Genomic DNA, 22,321 nt, shown 5'->3' on the forward strand with positions numbered 1-22,321 from the left:
GATTTGATTTCCCTAGGGCTATGTTTGAAGTCCTGCTGTTCCCCTATCCTACCTACTTATATTTAACATTCATGAGTCAAGGTGTTACTAGAAATGTGTGCAGGGAGAACACATTGACCTTCACCCTCTACATGGTGGAAAGAATGTGTTGACAGTTAAAATATGGGCAGGTACATTTTGAAAAGGCCAGTGTTGCTGCATTTCAGGGTACCAAGTGCAGTTCAGGTGAAAACTGAGTCACCTTTGAGGTTCTTAAATAATCAGAAATACTTCGATTTCTCAATTCATTTTCATGGATTAAAGAGCTATTATTCTAAACCTTTTTGAAGGCATAATACCCTCTTTCTCCTCTTCTAAAAAATTTTCTATGGCAAAGATTTTTTAACAAAACGCTTTTTCTTTCTCTCTCATCAGATCCTCACAACATGCCCGTGAAATAGACAGGTCCAGTCCATTTCACAGACATAGATATTAGTGCACCGAGAGGTGAAAGGTCACACAGCTAGTTCGTGATCAAGTTACATGTCTTAAATCCATGTCTAGACATCCAGACTCATTTTGTTACCCCATGCCACTTTGCTCATTTTATTTTAAAATGAAAGGAATTTTGCATGACAGAGGGCTAAGCTTTCTGCAACACCCTAACAGGACGAGCCACCAGGGACAGCCTGTGGGCATGATTTCAGAGGTGCTGGGAAGCACAGCCCCTCCCTCTCACAGTTGGCCAGGAATCCACAATACAAAGTTTATTCCTTTGGTTTAAGGTTCTGCCTCCTGGGGAGGGGGCGGGGGTGAATAGGGGATAGGGAGTAGAGGGTCACGAACCACTAAGACTTATCAGTCATTTAGGTGGGGGAGGGACAAAATGACCTCTGACATACCCCTCCTGTGGGTTTAATGATCAGACCCGCCACTAAGCAGGGGTGGGGTGGGGAAGGCAGTGTGCAGGACATGTGTAGAGATGGGCCCCTAGTTTTGAGGAAAGAAAAGGAGGCCAAGGAGAAACATGGAGGATGGCAAAGGCAAACTTGGCTGCCTTCACATTCTGCTGGGGCTGAGGACCAGTCAGGAATCTCTGATTTAAAAATAAATGTGAAGGCAAAGATATGAAGCAGAAAGCACAAGCTTTGTAGAGAAAATGAGCAGACTGATTTTCAGTCGAATAATACCCACAATGTCTCACTAAGTTATTGGTCCAGTCTCATCTTCCATCCCATCACTGCTCCCTGCACGCGGGCCCCCTCCCTCTAGCAAACCCAACTCCTCCTCCCCGTGCCTCTGCTCATGCTGTTCCCTGCAGGCGCAGCACTGCCTGCTCTCCCTGTCTGTCCAAATACTGCTGTTTTCTCAAGTCTTCCTTCCTCCTGTGGCCACAGTGGAAGCAGCCCTCCCTTCCTCTGAACCTCCAGAAAGGGTTATCTGGACTTCTCTTAAGGGACCCCGTTCATCCAACTTTGTAACGTGTATTCATGTCTAAGTCTCCTCTTCCCTCCAAGGCTCTGGGCATCTTGGAAAGAGGGCAGGTCCTCTTTATATCTCTTCTCTCTTCCCATGGACCTTGCTGGCCCAGAATTGATAAGTGCTGTGTAGTTAAAAGTTCCGTCTCTAGAGTCAGAAAGTTCTGGAAGCAAGCCCCAGTTTGTGTTACTTAACCTCTCTAAGTCTTGGTTTCTTCATCTGTAAGCACCCACTTCAGAGTCGTAATTTTTTCCTGAAATAACTCGTGTAGAGTGCTTTGCATGGTGCAAGACACCTAGTACGCACACCATAATCACTCGCTATTGATACCGTTTTTCTCTTCATGAAACATGCAGTCCTCTCAGGCACCGTTTAGCAATAATCCAGTAGAGCCATTATGCCAGAAGCAAAGGGGAATCACACTAGGAGGCTTTGGGTAAGGATTTGTTAAACGCCCTGACTCATACTAAATTTACAGTAACATTTACCCCATCAAAATGCAGGAAAAGACAGAACTGGTTTCAACTTGAATTCGATATTTCTGTGGCCCACACGCTGAATGCCACCAAAGCCTCCACTCCCTGAGCAGCGGTTTGTAGAGATGGAATAACGGCAGTTTTTCATTTTCCAGAGTCCACTCACCCTTCCAAGAATCTCAATGCCTCATTGATTCATAATACAGTGCATAAAGATTTCATTTTTCCTGCCCACAGTGATACATTATGGAGGCAATCTGTTTTGCCACTGAAAAGTTTGCTTAGTAGAAAAATTTGGAGTTTTGACACTCAGGAAATTACAGTCATCTGTAAAACACGATTGATATGCCAAGGCTAACATTTTCATTGCACTCACAGAGCCAGAATAACTATGATAAAATATGTGTTACCCCAACACACATTTCAGGATCTTTTAAGGAAACATTAGCTAGCTCTGAGAACCTCCTCCCAAGTCTCCACGACTATAAGGCCTGTGCCAGTTAGCTGTTGACCACTCACAAGAACATCTGCATTGACCAAGCCAACACTCAGGTTCTAAGACAAAGCGATGGCTCAACACATCTTCTGAATTGGTCCTGGCCTAAAGACTGGAGCTCCATGCCACCAGGTTAAAGACATGAAAGGGAATCAAGAAAAATGAATTCAAGAATTCCACCCCCATTATGGAGTTGTTAACCAGCCACAAAAGGAACAAGTATAGATTAGGTAGAACTAGAAGCTGAAGGCTTACAAAGAAGAAATTGGACTGTTCTATATCTGCCTGCGATTTAAACCTCTCTCTGTTTTTACTCCCAAGCATTTCCTTGTCTCTTTCTGGGTGTGATTTTCAGTGTTAATGACAGCAGAAGTCAAAAGCCTCGGAACTATCTACTTGGTCAACATTTGATTTCAGAAAGATAAACTAATCAATTTAGCTGAGGGGTGTGGACGGTCTCCATGGCCATATTGAGGGAGCTGTCCCTTTAGAGTCCGATTTAGCCAGGTTTGAGCAGTTTTTACTTGGTCCTCATGTACTGCGACCTATGGGAAGTGCATATGCAAACTATGTGGTTCCAGGGCAAAGGACAGGGGCTACTGGCTTTGAACATGGAAGTGGCTTAGAGTAATCCCCATCCAGCCCTGGGTCAGCTCCTTTAGGTACTGAGAAATGCATGTGCACAAAACATGTGAGTAAGTCTGACTCGTGAATCAAGCAATCTCTAAGGGTCTCAGAGAAGTCCCGTGCGCACCGGCATTCAAACAATTGCCACAAGGGCTCACTGACCTTTCACTATGTGTCAGACACAATTCTAAGAGATGAACATGTATTAATCCATTTAATTATTACAACCACTCTATCAGGCAGGTGTGAGTATTATCATCCTCATTTTATGGATGAAGAAACTGAGGCAAAGAGAGCTTGAGCAACCCTCCCAAGGTCACACAGCTAGCTAGTAAGAGAGCTGGGATTCCAATCCCCAACGCAGTGGCTGCTGACAGACCCCATGCTCATGACCTATGTTACATTGCATTGCCCCAAAAAATGTTTTTAAAAAGCCCTCTCTTGTCAGGTGTGCTGCCTGGATTCTTCCTCCAGTGCCCAATGCCTGTAGTAGGAAGGCTTTCTGGGCCTCCTGAAACTCTTGGCAAAACGTCACTCTCCTCCTATCCCACATTAAGCCTCTTGCAGCTAACAACTTCGCTTCATTCTTTTCCTACTGGTGGTTACACAGATGATAGAGGGGCAAGACTAAAGCCAAAGGGCATGGGGAGGACGGTAGGAGGGTGCCAGAGGTACAGCTGGGCAATCACCGTGCCTACCACCTAGGAGCATCTGGAGCTGCCGCACGGGAGTCAGGGCAAAAGTGGTTGCTCAAAGGGGTGCTGAGGATCCACTTACCCCCCACTGGGCTTAAACTTTGCGGATACCCATATTCAGAGTTCCTGGGTCCCACTGCTCCCCTCTGGACCCTTCTATTATTTCAGCTGATTTGGCAACTGATGGAGGGAAATCGAGAGACAGGAGAGCAAAGAGGAAGAACAGAATGAGGGGATGTAGAGGCTGGAGGAGTAGGGAAGATGGAAGGGAAGAAAGGGGAGGAAGGAGATCAGGACGAGAAAGAAAAGACGAAGGATGGGGGAAAGTGCAGGGAGGGAGAAAGTAGACTGAGAAAGAGCAGAGGATGCTGCAGCATGAGGTGGGGTGTGGAGGAGGCGGAGAGAGGAGGGAGACTGAGGGGAGGGGCAGAAGGAGCTGCTCCCCGTCCTCCCCTCTGTGATCCAAATCCGGCCCAGGTGGGCTCTCATCACCTCCAGCAACCTTCCCTGACCACTTGCCGGGCACCACTGAAAGGCTCCTACATTGCACAGGGCTCCAACTAGATGCAACCTTGCTCTTCTCTTCACTGAGCCCCAAGTGCACTTAGAGTCAGGACCTGTCTTCTTTGCCTGAATTTTGCCACATCCTAGTTTTCTTGGTCTGTAACGAGGCTGTACACTCTTTGGGGGTTGGGATTGACTCTTAACAACATTATTTCTGGCCTCAAATCTCTCTCGTATCATTACAGGAAATCCTTTGAGCATCAGAGAGACTGGCATATTAAGGCTCTACTAATCACTACTTCCTATTTGTTAGCACAGTTTTTATTAGAGAGTAAATAAAGATCCTTGCAGGAATGGGATAGGAGATGGCGAAGTTTTACTTGGGAGGAAAGTCACTGATCGGAGAGTGCAGATGCTGGGGGAGGGAACCAAAGGGACACCGAGGGAAGAATGGAGCAAGTGCCCCCAATACTTCCCTCACTTAACCACTTCCCCAGAGTTTATCTCTCTGAGAGAGACCTGACATATTCACATTCCTTTGTAATCATTCTTGTCTATTTATTTGAACACATGGACTCAACTTTGAGAAATATTTCTTAAATACTCCTAGGCATGAGTGAGAAAGCCCTTAGAAGTTACCCCAAATCCTTTTTCGAAGTAGGTGGGATATAAAAAAGAAAGTGAGGCAAAAACAGAAAGCCTTTCCCCCGTTTGTCTTCAAGATGTCTTACACATTGATTTACAGGGCTCATTACTCTGTGAGTCACGCGTTTTGGCTTATAGCAGGTTTTGAAATCCAGACTCCATAAAAGGGACCTAACATATTGTGAGAAAATTCCAGGGGCACTATCACCAAATGGTTCCTGTGCTCGCTGCTGGGCCTGCCCGCCTCCTGATAGCACCCAAGAAATGGGGGAAACCGCTAGGGCGTGTGAATTAGCAGCATCAGGTCTACTCAGTACCCTTGTCCTCCATGGTGAGGCACATGACCGACACCTCCAAGGGGCTGTTTCAGAGAAGATGCTCACAACCTGTGTGGGTTGCTGAGAGTGGGAAGGATTTGAGAGAATCCAAACCTATTACGCACAGGCAAAAGACAGGCCCCCACAGTGCCCTGGTCCCACTTATCAATTACCTCAGGCTTTCATTTTCAGTCTCTCCTGCTTCAAAACTACATGAACTAGGACCATTTCTCTTTCAGCAGTCTGTCTTCAGGGCCCCAAGAAAGAAAGGCCTTTGAAGGGCTCTGCAGGCACAAGCTTCCCGACTGTTCTTAGCATCCCAGGCCCCTCCACAAAGTTCTGCAGCTCCAGGGATTCAATCTGTTCCTCACTTAGCAATTTTCTTCATTTCTCTCCCTAGACAGTTTCTCTCACACCTCCCCCTATTGTTCTGTTTCTTCTATCTCCAGGATGATTGATGACCCAATAGGCACTTACATTTACAAAGCAATTGCATTTACATAAGATAGCTCTAGCTACAGCCAAAAAAGGCACAACCATAACACATATATAATAGAGAGAGAGCCTATTCATCAGCACATTTGCAGTGCCTTTGAACAGGATAGACTGTTCTAGGAATTGGTATATGGGGGGACAGAGCCCTGCAAAATTTATCACTAAAAGTAATCAATGAGTTCCAACTAGTGCGCTCTACACCTTGAGGTGAAAATATGCCGCAAGTATGGGGAAAACATGTTATATGTACTCCTTAAGGTTTGCTGGATGTAATTTGAGCTTTCATCGATTTCATTTAATATGAAAATTATATAATCAGGAAGTCAGTAGCAATTGAAAATACCAAGTCTCGTCTTCACCCATCAGGGCATTTTGGTAATATCTAGTAATGGCAGGAGATTCTCATTTAATTGAACTGGAAATGCACCATATATTAGCTTACAGAAACTTAATCAGCGTGATCAAATTAAAACGGGCCACTCAGACATAGCATCCTGATTAAGGCACTTGCAAACACTCTACAGTTATCAGAGATTGGTGGTGTTAATGATTTAAACTCAGGTTTCTTCTCTGGGGATTCAGATTTGGAATTTTTTGTTTTTTACTAGACAATTAGAAAACTCCATCTTTTATTTTGAAAAAATGTTGCAACAGTATTATTGATATTAATTCTCAAAGAATGCAGAATAGTAAATAGCAGGTGCTGGTGATTTTTTTTTTTTTTTCTTTTAGCAGTCACCGCCCTCTCTTTGGGATGAAGATCATTAATCTTGAAGCTTTAGCTCCTGGGAATGGTAATGAAGTTTGACAATGGTGAAGTGACCATTTTTAAATGTATAAGGGGAAAACTCTACTTTTCTGCTTTCTGCAAGGCAGCTCTAGGTTTCACTGAAAGAGGTTTGCTTATGGCCCTATTTAAAAAACACTTTGAACTGGCTTGCTGTCCTGGGTAGAAGACTACAGAATTAGGCCATTTATTTTAAATGTGCTCTTAACAGACCATTATAAACACTATCTTGGGAGAAGTGAATTACTTTTTCCCTCCTTTTAAAACTCCTCTTCCCAGCCCACCACCCTTAAAATGCAGTAGTATGAAATTACCTGGAAAGTAATTATCTCTAGCTCTATTATTTGTGTGGATAGTTGTGACAGGAGCTTGTCTAGCAGTTTGTTTGTACTTTAGTCGGCGAAGGCAGCCCCCTCATTTAACGGCAGAGAAAACAGGTTCAAAGAAGCTAGGTGACTTTCTCAAGGTGGCAGAATTAGTTAGGGTCACGTCTGGGAATAGAAATCCAGTCTTTTGAAGCTCAGGATTTTTGCCCCCTACTGCTGCTTATGTCCAGCCTAGTCTCAATGAAGACAAATTCCAAGTCATTGGAATCTGCCTTAAAAGGCTAGTGCACTATTGAATAAGCAACTCTTTAATGAAAGGACTACCCTGGGGAGGTGGGGGAGGAAGATGAACAGGAGGAGGGGAGTTGTCTGCTGAGATGGGGTGGGGTATCCGACTTCCAACAGGTCCTGCAGCAGTCTGCTTTAACTGAAGCTAGGTCTAGGAAGATGGTTCTAACGTCCATCAAAAGCTCTATCAGGTCAAACTCATAGGAGCAGAGAGCAGAACAGTGATTCACAGGGGCTGGGGGAGGGGCCACTGGGGAGGTGATGTTTAAAGGGTACAAGCTTTTAGTTATGCAAGACAGATAACTGCTGAAGATCTCCTATATAGCCTACTGCTTAAACTCTGCTGAGGGTAGATCTTATGCTAAATGTTCTTATCAAAAATCAAACCAAACCAAAATAATAATAACGATAATGAAGGTGATGGGAGGAAACTTTGGGGGGGTGATGGATATGTTTACAGCCTTAATGGTGATAATTTCACAGATGTATACTTATCCCCAAAGTCTTGAGATGTATACATACATTAAATATATACAATTTTTTTATACGTCAATCATACCTCGGTTAAGTGTTGTTGTTTTTTAAAACAAACAAAAAAAAAACAAAAAGCACTCTGAGGCAGGGTTTCCCAGACACTAGTTCAGAAAGGTAGGGACGAGTGGTAGGATCAAATGGAGGGCCTGTTGGGTGAGAGCATCTCAGCCCCTGTCTGTAATATCATGGGGCTCAGGGGAATGCAATGAGTCCTACACTCGGTTCAATACCAAAATCCTCAACACAATGCTTTTTGTTTTAAAATAAGCTCGAGGATCTTTAAAGTTCAATAAAAAGGATTTATTTATTTATTCAACTATTTATTTTTTAAAATGAGGCCAAGTCACTTTAATCTTTTTTAATATTGAGTTGCAGTGTATTCACTTTCTGCCCTTGCTGTAAGATAAAACAACAGAATAGGTGATCTCTTCTGGGGTGTGTTGAAGACACTGCCTTCTGTTTACTACAGACACATCTACACATTTACTACAGACACTTCGCAGACGTGTCTCACATCGGTGCATATTCTGAGAGCCCATTTTGTGCTCAGGCTCTGTGGAAGATAAAGGAAGTAGGCCCACTCTTCCTTAAGGAGTCATAGGCATCCCTTAGCTGGAGAGACAAGCAAACAGAGGGAAAGCTAACAATGAAGAAGACAGCTGTTATTTCCAGAACTCTGTCTTTTATTAATCGGCATCCACAGTCCTCCCTCCAGGCCCATCTTCCTGACAAAGCACACCACTTTGTTCCTTGTATTCTAGTTATTTGTGTATACGAGCAGCTCGTCTACAAGAAAATAAGATGCTTAAGAGCAGTGACTGAATTCGTGTCTGTTTCAGACCTGCTTATCTCTACCTCCTCGCCTCCTTCTCTCACTTCTACCTCTCTACATCCACCCCATTCCACCTGGTACTGTGCTATCACATACTACATGTACAATAAATATTTGCTGATTGAATTAATGAATGATATATCTTCGTGCCTGGTTAAATGCTAAATGAATATTGTACAGAGGAGGGAGGGATGTGCTCAGGCAGCATCAGGAAAGACATAAAGAAAAGGTGGTATATTAATTGTTTTGAAATCTGAGTAATAACAGTGATTCCATTTAATAAGCACCAATATGTACCAGAAGATTTGCATAAGTTATCTCATTGAATCCTCAAAGAATCTCTAGTAGAGAGGGAAGTACAGTTATCCCCATTTTACAGATGTGGAAACTGAGGCTCAAAGAAGCTAGGTAACTTGTCCAAAAACTAGAGCTTGGATACAAACCCTTGTCTATCTAATTTGAAAGACTGAACTCTTTCCAATAAACTAGGATTTGGACAGGTGTAATCAAAGGACAGGTCATTCAAGACAGGTGCAATGGTACGGCAAAAAGGGCATTTGGCAGACAGGAGGAGGCCAGTATAGCAAAGGGGAAGGTTGGGTCTGATGATGACACTATATAGTTGGCGATAGGGTTGAATTAGTCAGTGAACATAATGTAAAACACTAGAGAGTTAATAACTGTAACAAAATTGTGTTTAGGATTATATCAAATACCTACAATGAATAAATATGAGAAAACTCAAGGGCCTTCTAACAAGGCAGACTTTGTCCTAAACATCCACCTGACTGTTTTCCAGAAGAGGATGGCTTAAGCAACTAAAATGATCCTCTCCCCAAGCTAATGGTCTTTTCTTCTCTATAGGTTTCATTACAGCCTAGCATAGAGGCCAGTTTAAGGAAATGGAGTGGAAATAGTGTGTTCATTTAGTCTTGAGAGCAGAAGCCAGTTGGGGAGCATTACTCAAAATTTGCAGCATTCCCCCCCCACAAGTGTTTCAGGCTCAGCCTGGGTGTAGGCTGTAATCTTAGGGAACAATGACCTGTCAGTCTGGTCCCTTTCATCTGTTCAGAGCAATTTGGCCATATAAAGGGAAGCATTTCTTTTCTTTTTTTTTTCTTTCTTTTTTTAAGAGCTTACAGAGGTGAGAAAGAGGACTGTAAGATTGTCCAATAGCCAGAACTTCTTTGTCTGTCACCGGAGAGCTGGGGCGCGGTGGAGAAATCCTGTTATCCCACACTCTGCTCCCTGAGTATTCTCAGGCTGCATCTACACCAGTAGTTATCAACTCACTCTTTGTAGCCAGGCCTTTTAAAATGAAATCTAGGCAGACCCCATCATATAAAAGAGATTAAGATGGAGTCATTTAGGAAGAGGAGGTGGAGTGGGGACCTGTAGCCCCCTCTATTTACCACTTTAGACTTGCCATCACTCCCACCTACAGCAGGCTCTGAGGTCCCACCTCAGAACCCGAGGGCTGTACAGAACATAGATTGAAAACCACTGGTCTACACAAAAGAAGGACGTAGTAACTGTATTGCAATGGTGCTCTGCTCCCAGGTTGCTTCTTTACACTGCTTTTAGTCTTTTATTCATTTGCTAGAAGCCAAAACTGGAATGGAGAGTGGTGACCAGCAGGCACAGATTCCCCACCAAGAGGCAGGAAGGATGGGGAAGAAAATGGTTTTTTTCTTGGTAATCCTATTGCTTAGAACAAAATGCCTTGCCCATTGTAGGCATGCAGTAATGAATGGTAAAACTCCCTGCCATAATACAAGAAAGGAGAAAAAATAAACAGTCATCCACAATACTATGCATTTGTTTTTTCCTTGCCACCAAGTGGGTGGCAGAAACCCAGATACTTAGGTAAAGAAACCTGCAGCTTGCAGACTTGAAGTATTTTCCGGACAAAGCTGGCCATGTCTAATCAGTCCCTAAAAGATGGCTGCTAAAGGAGAGCAGTTGAGAAATGAATATTGGTGAGGAACTAGGCATGTGGTTGGGAAAGGACATGATGACCTGTGGGAGAAAGGGGACCACCACTGCAAACCTGGCGTAAGGATGGTAAGAAGACACTCTCAGGGAAAGGGTATGAGCCTGTTAGCTTTCCGTAAGTAGAAATGCCCTTTTTCCCAAAGTTCTTGAAAACCACTGGAAAGAGTGTATTTATGACTATGTTATTTTTTGCAAGGTCTTTAGAGACATTCTATTGCTCGTTTTCACACCTCATAGGAGGAGTGACAAGAATGATTATCTGCATTTCACAGAAGGAGGGAGAGCAGTCCTGGGAGAGTAACACGGGTGGGTGGCGGTGGCATACTATTTTCTGACAAAGATCACAACTGAAGCAGGTGCCCTGGTGTCTACTGTGAAGGCACAAAATAGCTTGATCACCCTTGATGGGTCCATAGGCACGAATGGGGGAAATGAAAATAAACATGCAGATGCTGGGTAGAAAGCATCTCATTAAAGCCCATGGAGCACAAATCTCCTCCCCAATCATGATGAGAAAGAGGAACACTCTTGAGGAGCCACTTGGAGGCAAGTCCAGAATTCCTCATTCTGTTTATATTCTGATTATAATCTTTGATGCCAAAAAGGCAAAACTTTGTAGATTCCAAGGTTGGGAGAATCGCTGCCTGGCTTAGCTCCACAATCCAGCAATGCTAAGAGATTGTGTCTGCTGAAGGTGCCTGGACATCCACCCCAAAGGTTCCCAAAGGTATGGGCCATGCCATCTAAGCAATTGATGAGTTCTCTTTGAATAACATCATGAAGTAGTTTTATGATTAAATGAGATAATTCATGCATTTACAGCACTTTGAACAGAGTATGGTGCATAAAGAACACTCAATAAATGTTACTTCTTATTTTAAAATGTCTGGATCTTGTTATATTGGGCAGTCTTTACCACCTTTGTTGGAAATGAATCCTGTAAGTTCTCCACCTGCGTGTATAGGTGTAAAGTATGCTTTTTTCTCAGTTGTCCCCACCTCCTTCTCCATTCAACCCTACTCAAGTGACCCAAAACAGTGGCTCCTGTGATAACATATAAATATATCTTTCAAGCAACATGATGTTCTTCTTAGACCATCTTCACCATCCACAATCTTTCCAGGGATGCTAGGCACCCGTGCACTGATGATTTGTGCTTCAAATGCATGTGACATCTTAATTATCCAGTACAAATGCTACTCAAGCAAGCACTAACAGATGGTGGCCTGAATTTTATAGCATTGCCAGCATTTTCTAGGCAAAATTTATAGTTCACTCATCAGTAAGCGAAGTCCTGCCTCATTTTTCTCTTTGCCTAAACTTTAGCAAGTAACCATCCTGAAAATCCAAAGCATCTTTTGTAATGAATAGCCACTGACCAATAATATAGTTTTACATCTGTCTTCTGCATTCCCCAATTCTCAGGGTGCTTGCCCACAACACACATTATTGTAATGAAAGTGTCGGAGCCAGGTGCTGGTGCCGAAATCCCAGGCAAGACCACCCTTATCCTCATATTGAAAGACTAAGGAGAACATGAGATTTTACCAGGCCCCACAGTCCCTGCAGAACCTTCTACCCACTCAATACTATTCACTTAAACTAAGGCCTCCAGCAGGACCAGTCTTCTAATTTTTGTGAATCTAGGTCTAATACAGTTCCTAAGCACAAAGGGTGTCTCCAGAAACAGCCTCAAAGGACAAGCCCAGATGCGGTCTGAGTATTTGCCTCACAGGACAAGACCAGATGTGGACTGAGTATTATGTAACCTTTGACACGTCAATGTCATCTCAGATTCCTCTTCAGTAAAAAGGGCCAATAACCCTTACTCTATAGGCTTATTGTAATGATTAAATGAGACAATAATACGTAAAGCATGCTGCACAGTGCCTGACACAAACGAGGGTACTCCAAACAGTTCATGAAAAGATTTGTATTATCATTTAATTCTATTTTTCATGAACTTTTTGAAGTACCTTTGTAGAAAGCACTCAATACATTGTAGTTAATAAAAGCATTAATATATGTTTGTTTTATGTAAGGAAATGTTCTAATTGCTTTACATGTATTAACTCATTTAAATAAATCAAATCTTTCCTCAAAAGTCACCTTTTATAAGGTCTTCCCTAACCACTTTATTTATTTATTTATTACTGAAACATAACTGATTGTACATATCTGTGGAGAACAGCATTGAATATCAATATTTGTGTGCGATATGTGATGCTCAAATCAGGATAATTAGTATATTCAACATCACACAATGTAATCATTTTTTGTGGCCCTTTACCAATTTCTTGATAATCCCCCCTCCCTCTTTCCCACCTCTGGTGGCCTCAGTTCCGTTGTCTCCTTTTGAAAGTTCAACAAATTATTGTGATTGTTGTATCTTTCTTTCTTTCTCTTTCCTTCCATCTTTCTTTTCTTTTCTTCTTACTTCCTCCCTCCCTCCCTCTCTCTTTCTTTTAGCTCCCACTTATGAGTGAGGACATGCGGTATTTCTGTTTCTGTGTCTGGATTATTGCTCTTAACGTAATTTTCTCCACGTTCATCCATGTTACTGTGAATGGCAGAATTTCATTTTTTTTTATGTCAGAGTAGTATTCCATTGGGTATACATACCACATTTTCCTTATCCAGTCATCTGTTAATGGACATTAAGGTTGGTTCCACCTCTTGGCTATTGTAAATTGAGCTGCAATAAACATGGGAGTGCAGGTGTCCCTTCAACAGGATGATTTCCATTCCTTTGGATATATACCCAGCAGTGGGATTCCGGGATCATATGGCAGTTCTATCTGTAGTTGTCTGAAGAACCTCCATACTGTTTTCCATAATGGCTTCACTAATTTACAGTCCCACCAACAGTGTAGAAGAGTTCCCCTCTCTCTACATCCTTGCCAGCATTTGTTATTCTCTGTCACTTTGCTAAGAGCCAGTCTAACTGGGGTGAGATGATATCTCAATGTGGTTTTGATTTGCAATTTCCTGATGCTTAGAAATGTTGAGCATTTTTTCATGTGTCTCTTGGGCATTTGTATGTCTTCCTTTGAGAAGTGTCTATTCAGCTCCTTTGCCCATTTTTTAATCAGGGAACTTTTTTTTTTTTTTTTTTTTTTTACTGTTCGTTAAGTTCCTTGTATATTCCAGATATTAATCCCTTGTCAGATGCATAGATTGCAAATATTTTCTCCCATTCTGTAGGTTGTCTTTTCACTCTGTTAATTGTTTCTTTTGCTGTGCCAACGCTTTTTAGCTTGATATAATACCATTTGTTTATTTTTTCTTTTGTTATCTGTGCTTTTGGGGTCTTATTCATAAAGTCTTTCCTCAGTCCTACTTCTTGAATTATTTCCCCTATGTTTTCTAGGAGTTTTACACTTAAGTCTTATTATTTAAGACTTTAATCAATTTTGAGTTTTTTGGTATATGGCAAGAGGTACAGGACTAGTTCATTCTTCTACATATGGATGTCCAGTTTTCCTAGCACCATTTATGAAGAGGAAGTCTTTCCCAATGAAGATCAGTTTGCAGTAAGTACATGGGTTGATTTCTGGGTTCTCTATTCTATCCAATTGGCCTGAGTGTCTGTTTTCATGCCAGTACCATGCTGCTTTGGTTACTATAGCTTTATAGTATAATTTGAAGTCTGGTAGTATAATGCCTCCAGCTTTATATTTTTTGCTCAGGATTGCTTTGGCTATTTGGGGTCTTTCATTGTTCATATGAAAGGTAAGATTGTTTTTTTCCATTTCCCTGAAATATGTCATTGGTATTTTGATGGGGATTGCATTGAATCAGTAGGTCTCTTTGCGTGTATGGACATTTTCACAATGTTAATTCTTCCAATCCATGAACATGGAATGTCTTTCCATTTTTTTGTGTCCTCTTTAATTTCTTTCAGCAGTGTTTTGTAGTTCTCATTGTAGAGATCCAAGTACTTTATATAAATTTACAAATTTCCTGCCACCCCTCACTACTTATACCCCTCCCCTGCTTTTTTTCCCCATTATGATTTATTCTGTTTTGAAACACTACATATTTTACTTATTTATCTAATGACTATATCCCTCCACTAAAATGGACATAAGCACAGGAAATTTTGTCAGTTTTGTTCTCTGCTCTATGCTGAAAGCCTTGAATAGTACCTGGCACCCAGTAAGCACTCAGTACAATTTCTAAATGAATGAAAAAATTAATCCTCAAGAAAACCCTATGAAACAGGCACTGTTAGTATCCTCTTTTTACAAGTGAAGAAACTGATGCACAGGAAGATAAGTAACCTGCCCAGAGCAGTGCTAGGATTTTAAAGTAGCAATTGAGCCCCAGTGTTACTTTCTTAACCAATTATCCTATACTGCCTGTTTTAAAGAACTTATGGAGAGAGAGAGTGGGGGGAGGAAATATGAATGACAGAGTGAGAATAATGGAAAGAATGTATGTGATTCTATACACATTAGGGTTTATTTTTCATTTTGTTTTTTGCTTTTTGTCTTCCTTCTTCTTCTCTCCATGAATAGGATCCACTTTCTTCTGATGAAATATCTGTGCAGTATTCTGAGAATCTAGTTTGGCCTTCTGATAAAGGTTGTGAACAACTATTTTTTCCCCCAATAGCATCTTCAAAGGACACTTCTATTGTTCAACTACCTTTCCATTGTTACATGTATCTTTTCACAAAGTTAACAGACCAACAAACTCATAGCTATTCAACATTGTACTAGAGGTTCTAGCCAATGTAATAAGCCAAAAAAAGGAAAAAAGAATCCTTCCATACTGGAAAAGAAAAAAAATTTTTGTTTATTCACAGATGACATAATGGTCTGTGTAGAATATCCAATGGTATCTACAAAAAAAACTCTTGGAACTAATGAGTGAGCTTAGCAAGTTTGCAAGATACAACATTAATATACAAAACTCAATTGTACTTTTATACACTGGAAATTAACAATCAGAAATTGAAATAAACAAAACAATACTATTTACTATAGCATCAAAAGTATGAAATACTAGGGTACTTCAAAAAGTTCTTGGAGAAAATGGAATTAAAAGATAGTATGAATGCTTCCATTAACTTTTTGAATTACCCTTGTGCTTAGGGATATATCTGACAAAAAATAGGAAAGGTGTGCACCCTGGGAACAAAAAACTTTAATGAGTGAAATTAAAGGACAACTAAATAAATGGAGAGATACATTGAGTTCATAGGGACTCTATATTGTTTACATGTCTGTTCTCCCAAATTTTATATATATATAAATAATATATTTTTAAATTTAATATATATAAATAATATATTTTATATATTTTCCAATATATTTTTAATGTATTATATTTAATGTAATTCCTGTCAAAATCCCAGCAGGTTTCTTTTTGTAGAAATTTATAGGCTGATACTAAAATTCACATGGAAATGGAAAGGACTGAGATATCCAAACCAACTTTATGAAGAAAGAATGAAGTTGGAGTGCTCACACCACCTGATTTCAAGACTTATTATAAGTCTACAGTAATCAAGACAGTGTGATATTTGCATAGGACAAACATATCAATCAATGGAATAGCACTGAGAGTCCAGAAATAGACCCAAATACATATGGACAACTGATCTTTTTTTAATTTTAATTTTTTTAACTTATTTTTTCATGGTACATGTTTATGGAGTACAGTTGGTTGTTTCAATACATGTACACATTGCATAATAATCTAGTCAGAAGAGTTAGCATATCTATCACCTAAACATTTATCATTTCTTTGTGGTTATAACATTCAAGATCCTCTTTTCTGGCTATCTTGAAATACACAATACAATATTATTAGCTAATATCACCCTTGGGCACTAGAACTTATTCTTTCTACCTAACTGTGACTTTGTAACTTTGTACGAGTCTACCAACCTTTCCCTGCCCACCCCCTTCCCTGCCTCTAGTAACCACTATTCTACTCTCTATTTCTCTCTTTTAAATTTTTTTTTCTTAATTGACCCATGATAATTGTATATATTTATCTAGTACAGTATGATATTTGGGTACATTCATACTGTGTGCAGAGATCATATCAGGGTGCTTAGTATATCCATCACCTCAAACATTTGTCATTTCTTTGCGTTAGGAAGATTCAGCATCATTTTTAACTAGCTATTCAAAGATACACAGCACTTTGTTGTTAACTGTAGTTTTCCTATATTACTATAGAACACTAGATCCCATTCTTCCTATAGCTCTAATATTTTGTATCCACTGACCACCCTCTTCCCATACCCCCTCCCCTCTCCTCTTACCAATCTCTGGTAACCACTACTGTACAATCTACTTCTATGAGATCAACTTTTTCAGCTTCCACATAGCAGTGAGAACATGGTATTTCTCTCTCCGTGCCTGGCTTATTTCACTTAACAGTTCTCTCCAAGCTTATCCATGTTGCTGCAAACAGCAGAATTTCATTCTTTTTTATGGCTGAATAGTATTCCATTGTGTATATATACCACATTTTCTTTATCCAATCATCTATGGAAGGACATTTAGGTTGGTTCCAACTTTTCACTATTGTAAATAGAGCTGCAATGAACATGGGAGTGCAGGTATCCCTTTGACATGACGATTTCCATTCCTTTGGATATATACCCAGAAGTGGGATTGCTGCATCATATGGCAGTTTTATCTCAGTTGTCTGAGAAATCTCCATACCGTTCTCCATAAAGGCTGCACTAATTTACAGTCCCACCAACAGTGTAGGAGGATTCCCCTTTCTCTGCGTCCTCACCAGCATTTGTTATTCTCTGGGTTTTTTTGATAATAACCATTCCAACTGGGGTGAAATGATATCTCATTATGATTTGGATTTGCATTTCTCTAATGATTAGTGATGTTGAGAATTTTTTCATATGCCTGTTGGTCGTTTGTATGTCTTCTTTCGAAAAATGTCTATTCAGTTCCTTTGCCCATTTTTAAATCAGATTGTTTGTCTACTACTGAATTGTTGGAGTTCCTTGTATATTCTGGATTTTAATCCCCTGTTGGATGCATAGTTTGCAAATATTTTTTTCCTATTTTGCAGGTTGTTTTTGTACTCTATTGTTGCCCTTGCTCTGCAGAAGATTTTTAGCTTGATCTAATCACATTTGTTAATTTTTGCTTTTATTCCCTGTGCTTCCGAAGTATTATTCATAAAGTCTTTACCTAGACCTATGTCCCGAAGTGTTTCCCCCAGAAATTTTATACTTTCAGGTCTTACATTTTAGTCTTTAATCCATTTCAAGTTTATTTTGGTAAACGGTGAGAAATAGGGGTCTAGTTTCATTCTTCTGCATACGGATCCCCAATTTACCCAGCACCCATTATTGAAGAGACTGTCCTTTCCCCAATGTACGTTCTTGGTTCCTTTGTCAAAAATCAGTTGGCTGTAGGTATGTGGATTTATTTCTCAATTCTCTATTCTGTTCCATTGGTCTATGTGTCTGTTTTTGTGCCAGTACCATGCTGTTGTGATTACTTTTGCTTTGTAGTATATTTTTGAAGTCAGGGAGTGTGATACCCCCACTTTATTCTTTTTGCTCAGGATTTCTTTGGCTGTTCAGGGTCTCTTGGTGTTCCACATAAATTTTTGATTTTTTTTTCTATTTTTGTGAAGCATGTCATTGGTAGTTTGATGGGGATTGCACTGAATCTGTAGATCGCTTTGGGTAGTATGGTCATTTTTACACTTCGATTCTTCCAATCCACGAGCATGGGATTTCTTTCCATTTTTTTGTGGCATCTTTAATCAGTGTTTTATAGTTTTCATTGTAGAGATCTCTCACCTCCTTGGTTAAATTTTTTCCTAGGTATTTTATATATTTTCTTGTGGCCAATGTAAATGGGACAGCTTTCTTGATTTCTTTTTCTGCTAGTTCTTTGTTGGTGTATAGACATGCTACTGATTTTTGTATGTTGATTTTTGTATCCTGCAACTTTACTGAATTTGTTTTATTAAGTCTAGGAGTTTTTTGGTAGAGTCTTTAGGCTTATCTCTATATAAAATCATGACATCTGCAAACAGAAGCAACTTGACTTCTTTCTTTCCAATTTGGATGCCCTTTATTCCTTTCTCTTGCCTAATTGTTCTGGCTAGGATTTCCAGAACTATGTTGAATAAAAATGGTGAGAGTGGGCATCCTTGTCTTCTTCCAGTTCTTAGGGGGAAAGCTTTTAGCTTTTCCCTATTCAGTATGATGTTAGCTGTGGGTTTGTCATAGATAGCCTTCATCATGTTAAGATACTTTCCTTCTATACCTAGTTTGTTGAGAGTCTTTATCATGAAGGGATGTTGAATTTTGTCATATGCTCTTTCTGCATCTATTGAGATGATCATATTTTTTTTTCTTTCATTCTGTTTATGTGATGTATTATGGCTATTGATTTGTGTATATTGAACCATCCTTGCATCCCTGGGATAAATCACACTTGATCAGGGTGTATAATCTGTTTGATTGGCTGTTGGATTTGGTTTGCTAGCATTTTATTGAGGATTATTGTGTCTGGGTTCATTGGGGATACTGGCCTGTAGTTTTCTGTTTTTGTTGTGTCCTTGTCTGGTTTTGGTATCAAGGTGATGCTGACCTCATAGTATGAGTGTGGAAGAATTCCATCCCCTTCAATTTTTTGAAATAGTTTAAGAAGTACTGGTATTAGTTCTTCTTTAAAGTTTTGGTAGAATTCAGTAGTAAGGCCATCTGGTCCTGGGCTTTTCTTTGTTGGGAGACTTTTTATTAGTGATTCTATCTTGTTACTTGTTATTGGTCTGTTTAGGTTTTCTCTTTCTTTTTGGTTCAGTCTTGGTAGGGCATATGTCTCTGGGAATTTATCCATTTCCTCTAGGCTTTCATATTTATTTGCATATAGTTGTTCATAATAGTCTCTGATTATCCTTTGCATTTTGGTGCTATCTGTTGTAATGTCTCTATTTGTATTTCTGATTGTATTTATTTGTGTCTTTTCCCTCTTTTTCTTGGTTATAGATAACTGATTTTTGAGAAAGATGCCAAGGTAGTTCAATGGAGAAAGGATGGTCTCAAGAAATGGTGTTGGAATAACTGGATATCCATATGTAACACAAAACAAACCCTTGATCTCTACCTTGTACCACATACAAAACTTAATTTAAAATTAACAATTAGCATAAATGTAAAACCTAAAGCTATAAAACCTCTAGAAGACAGCAAAGGAGAAAATTTTTGCAACAAACCCAAAGTGCAATTCAGAACAGAAAAATATTGATAAATTGTACTTAATCAAATTTAAAACTTCTACTCTATCTAAAAATGCTTCCGCACCTTAGGTTTTTAGTCAATGTTAGATTCTTAATAATTACTTAGATAGAATGTCAGTTTTACCCTGTGTTTCCATACTCTCTTAGTACTGCAAACCATAGGGGGCTATGCTTAATTGGTTAGTTGCCTGAAAACCAAGGGGATTAGGTGATGCCATTTATTTAGTCTCTGTAATTCCCTCAGCTCAGAAAGAGCTGGATGGATATGTAAAATATTGAGGTGATAGGGCAGATGGGGATTTGATAAATGAACGAACAGACAGAGGGGGAGAGGAAGGAGGGAATGAGGGAGAGAGGGAAAAGAAAGAAAGAAAGAGAGGAACAGGGAAAAGAGAGATTTTATTACTTTTAGAAAATTGGAGAAAATAGAAGAATCCTATTTAAGATCACTCTTCCTTGCATTCCTAAGTTTCCCAAATGAGAGAGAGATGGGGGTGGAATTCTAGCCAGCACCTAGAAACTGGACATAACCCTGAGCTCTGCCAGAGGAATGCAAATGAGAATTCTCAACCATGTCTATCACAGAGAGGGGAAACAGAGTCATTGAGAACCCCTGCTCTTGAGAGCTGCAGCACATTACCTCTGCGGTTTTGTGTGGCAGATGAGAGGAGAAAAAAGGTCTCCTGCTTTCCAAGGCTCAGAAAGCAGAACACTCTTCTTGACTAAGCTCTAGAACCATGACCAGCATGGACAGTCACATATTTGGCAGCGGGGAGGGGAGATTATCATCAGTAAGTATACTATACATCCTAACCATCACAGAGATGCATGTGAACTTGCTAGAAAATGTTCCCATGGCCGGACTGTTTCTTTCTGGATCTGCCACTCACTTCTCGTCACATCCAATCCGTGGGCATTATAAATGTAGTGCTAGTGGTGCTGGGGCTTCTGCCTCCTCATTTCAGGAGCTGGAAAAGCAGCTCACCAAGCAAAGTGAGCCAACCAGAGCTTATCAAAACCATACTGGCCAGGTCACACTGTCCCCAGCTGCAATACGTTGGCAGATGAAACAAGCATAATCACTAGTTGACATTTATTGAGCACCTGCCATGTGCCAGGCACTATGAGAGCCTTACTTGGATTATGACATTTAATCCTCACAATAGCCCAATGAGGTAGGTACAAAGTTCATAAGCAGTAGAGCCAAAATTCAAATCCAGGTCTGACTCCAAAGCTGATATCCTTTCAAATACACACAAGGCCGCCTGATTAATTTATTTGAAAAGATCTTTGAGCAGCCCTGTGCTCCAGCTGGTTAGCACTAGGTTAAACATCAAAGTCTGCCAAGCCTATGTCATTTACCCCTTGTGATTGAAAGTCTTTTTCAAATGGTTTCAGCTACTTTCCTGCCATATTGATGAATGTACTTTCTGGGATAGATTTTACTTTTTGTGCTGTGACCAAAGGTCTTGCACTATCCTGAACAGGGAATATTGAAGGAAAAGGCAATTAGGCTACAAATGAACTCATCCTCAGGCACACTCTACTAAAAGCTATTTTTAGGAATACATTCTGACATTAGTTTATGCTTTTGTCATTTGCCTTTCTCTACAAAGGAGCAATAGCAAAAAAAAAAAAAAAAAGAGAGAGAAAAAATAAGCAGTCGGTTTAATGCTATGGTTTGTCACAAGCATTTGTGATATTATACTTAGTCTAATAGCTAAACTAAGGCCCTATTGACATCATCAACACATAAAACTCCAGAGATCATTTGAAAAGTTCAATACTCGGCCATTTGATTGCTATGTTTAAACAGCATACAACCATTGTGAAGTGAAAAAAGACACACACACACATACACACACACACACACAGAGTTTCATACACACATAGAGGCAAAATTAGGGGTTTTAGCAGCAGTCACGGCCTACTGTCTTCGAAAGGACATAATCATAATATAATACGCAGGACTCTGACTCCAGTGACAAACACATAAACAGGTGAATGTTGAATCCACAGAGCAAGCAAGACTTCACTACCTCTTTCTAAAGCAAGAAAGTTTTTCATCTGGTTCTTGCCAACCAAAACCAAAGGGGTGTCAGTATGTTTAGTTTCTTTATGAAGCTATGTGTTCCTGACTACTCTCATCTAGACACTGATGAATAGATAAACAGGTCTTTCACGATGAGACACTTCTGGCAAAGACAGGTTAGAATCAGTCTTCCTGTGGCATCAGCCACCAGGGCCAGCCCCAGGAAGATTTGTGAAGTGAACAAGGTCTGACTGGATCATCTCGTATCTTCCTTCTGTATACCTTTTCACACAATTTAGTATCCTTCCTTCACCTGGCTTAATTCGCTTAAGCCATAACTTACAGTACTTAATTCAACGTTATGATGTCATGTATCAGGCACTGTGCTTGGGTGCTGTGCCCTGTAATATTCATGGCTTTCACTAGTATTTGAAAATTGGATTTGGTTCTTGTAATTCTCTAGCCCGAGCTTATGTAAAAAACATCTCAGGCTGAGAGGAGTGATCAGTTTTCATCCTCACCTCAACTGCCTGCAATCTACGTTTAAATGGATGCCTCTGAATGTGTG

At 40.2% G+C, this 22,321-nt stretch overlaps 1 protein-coding gene across 2 annotated transcripts in view; it reads right to left on the minus strand.

Annotated features, from left to right (window-relative positions):
• The window catches only part of HS6ST2 (heparan sulfate 6-O-sulfotransferase 2), a 295,988-nt gene that overhangs the window by 16,069 nt on the left and 257,598 nt on the right, over window positions 1-22,321 (minus strand). The gene's annotated exons all lie outside the window — the stretch shown is intronic.

Source organism: Cynocephalus volans, chromosome X, assembly GCF_027409185.1.
Source record: "Cynocephalus volans isolate mCynVol1 chromosome X, mCynVol1.pri, whole genome shotgun sequence".
In the NCBI taxonomy this organism is placed as follows: domain Eukaryota; kingdom Metazoa; phylum Chordata; class Mammalia; order Dermoptera; family Cynocephalidae; genus Cynocephalus; species Cynocephalus volans.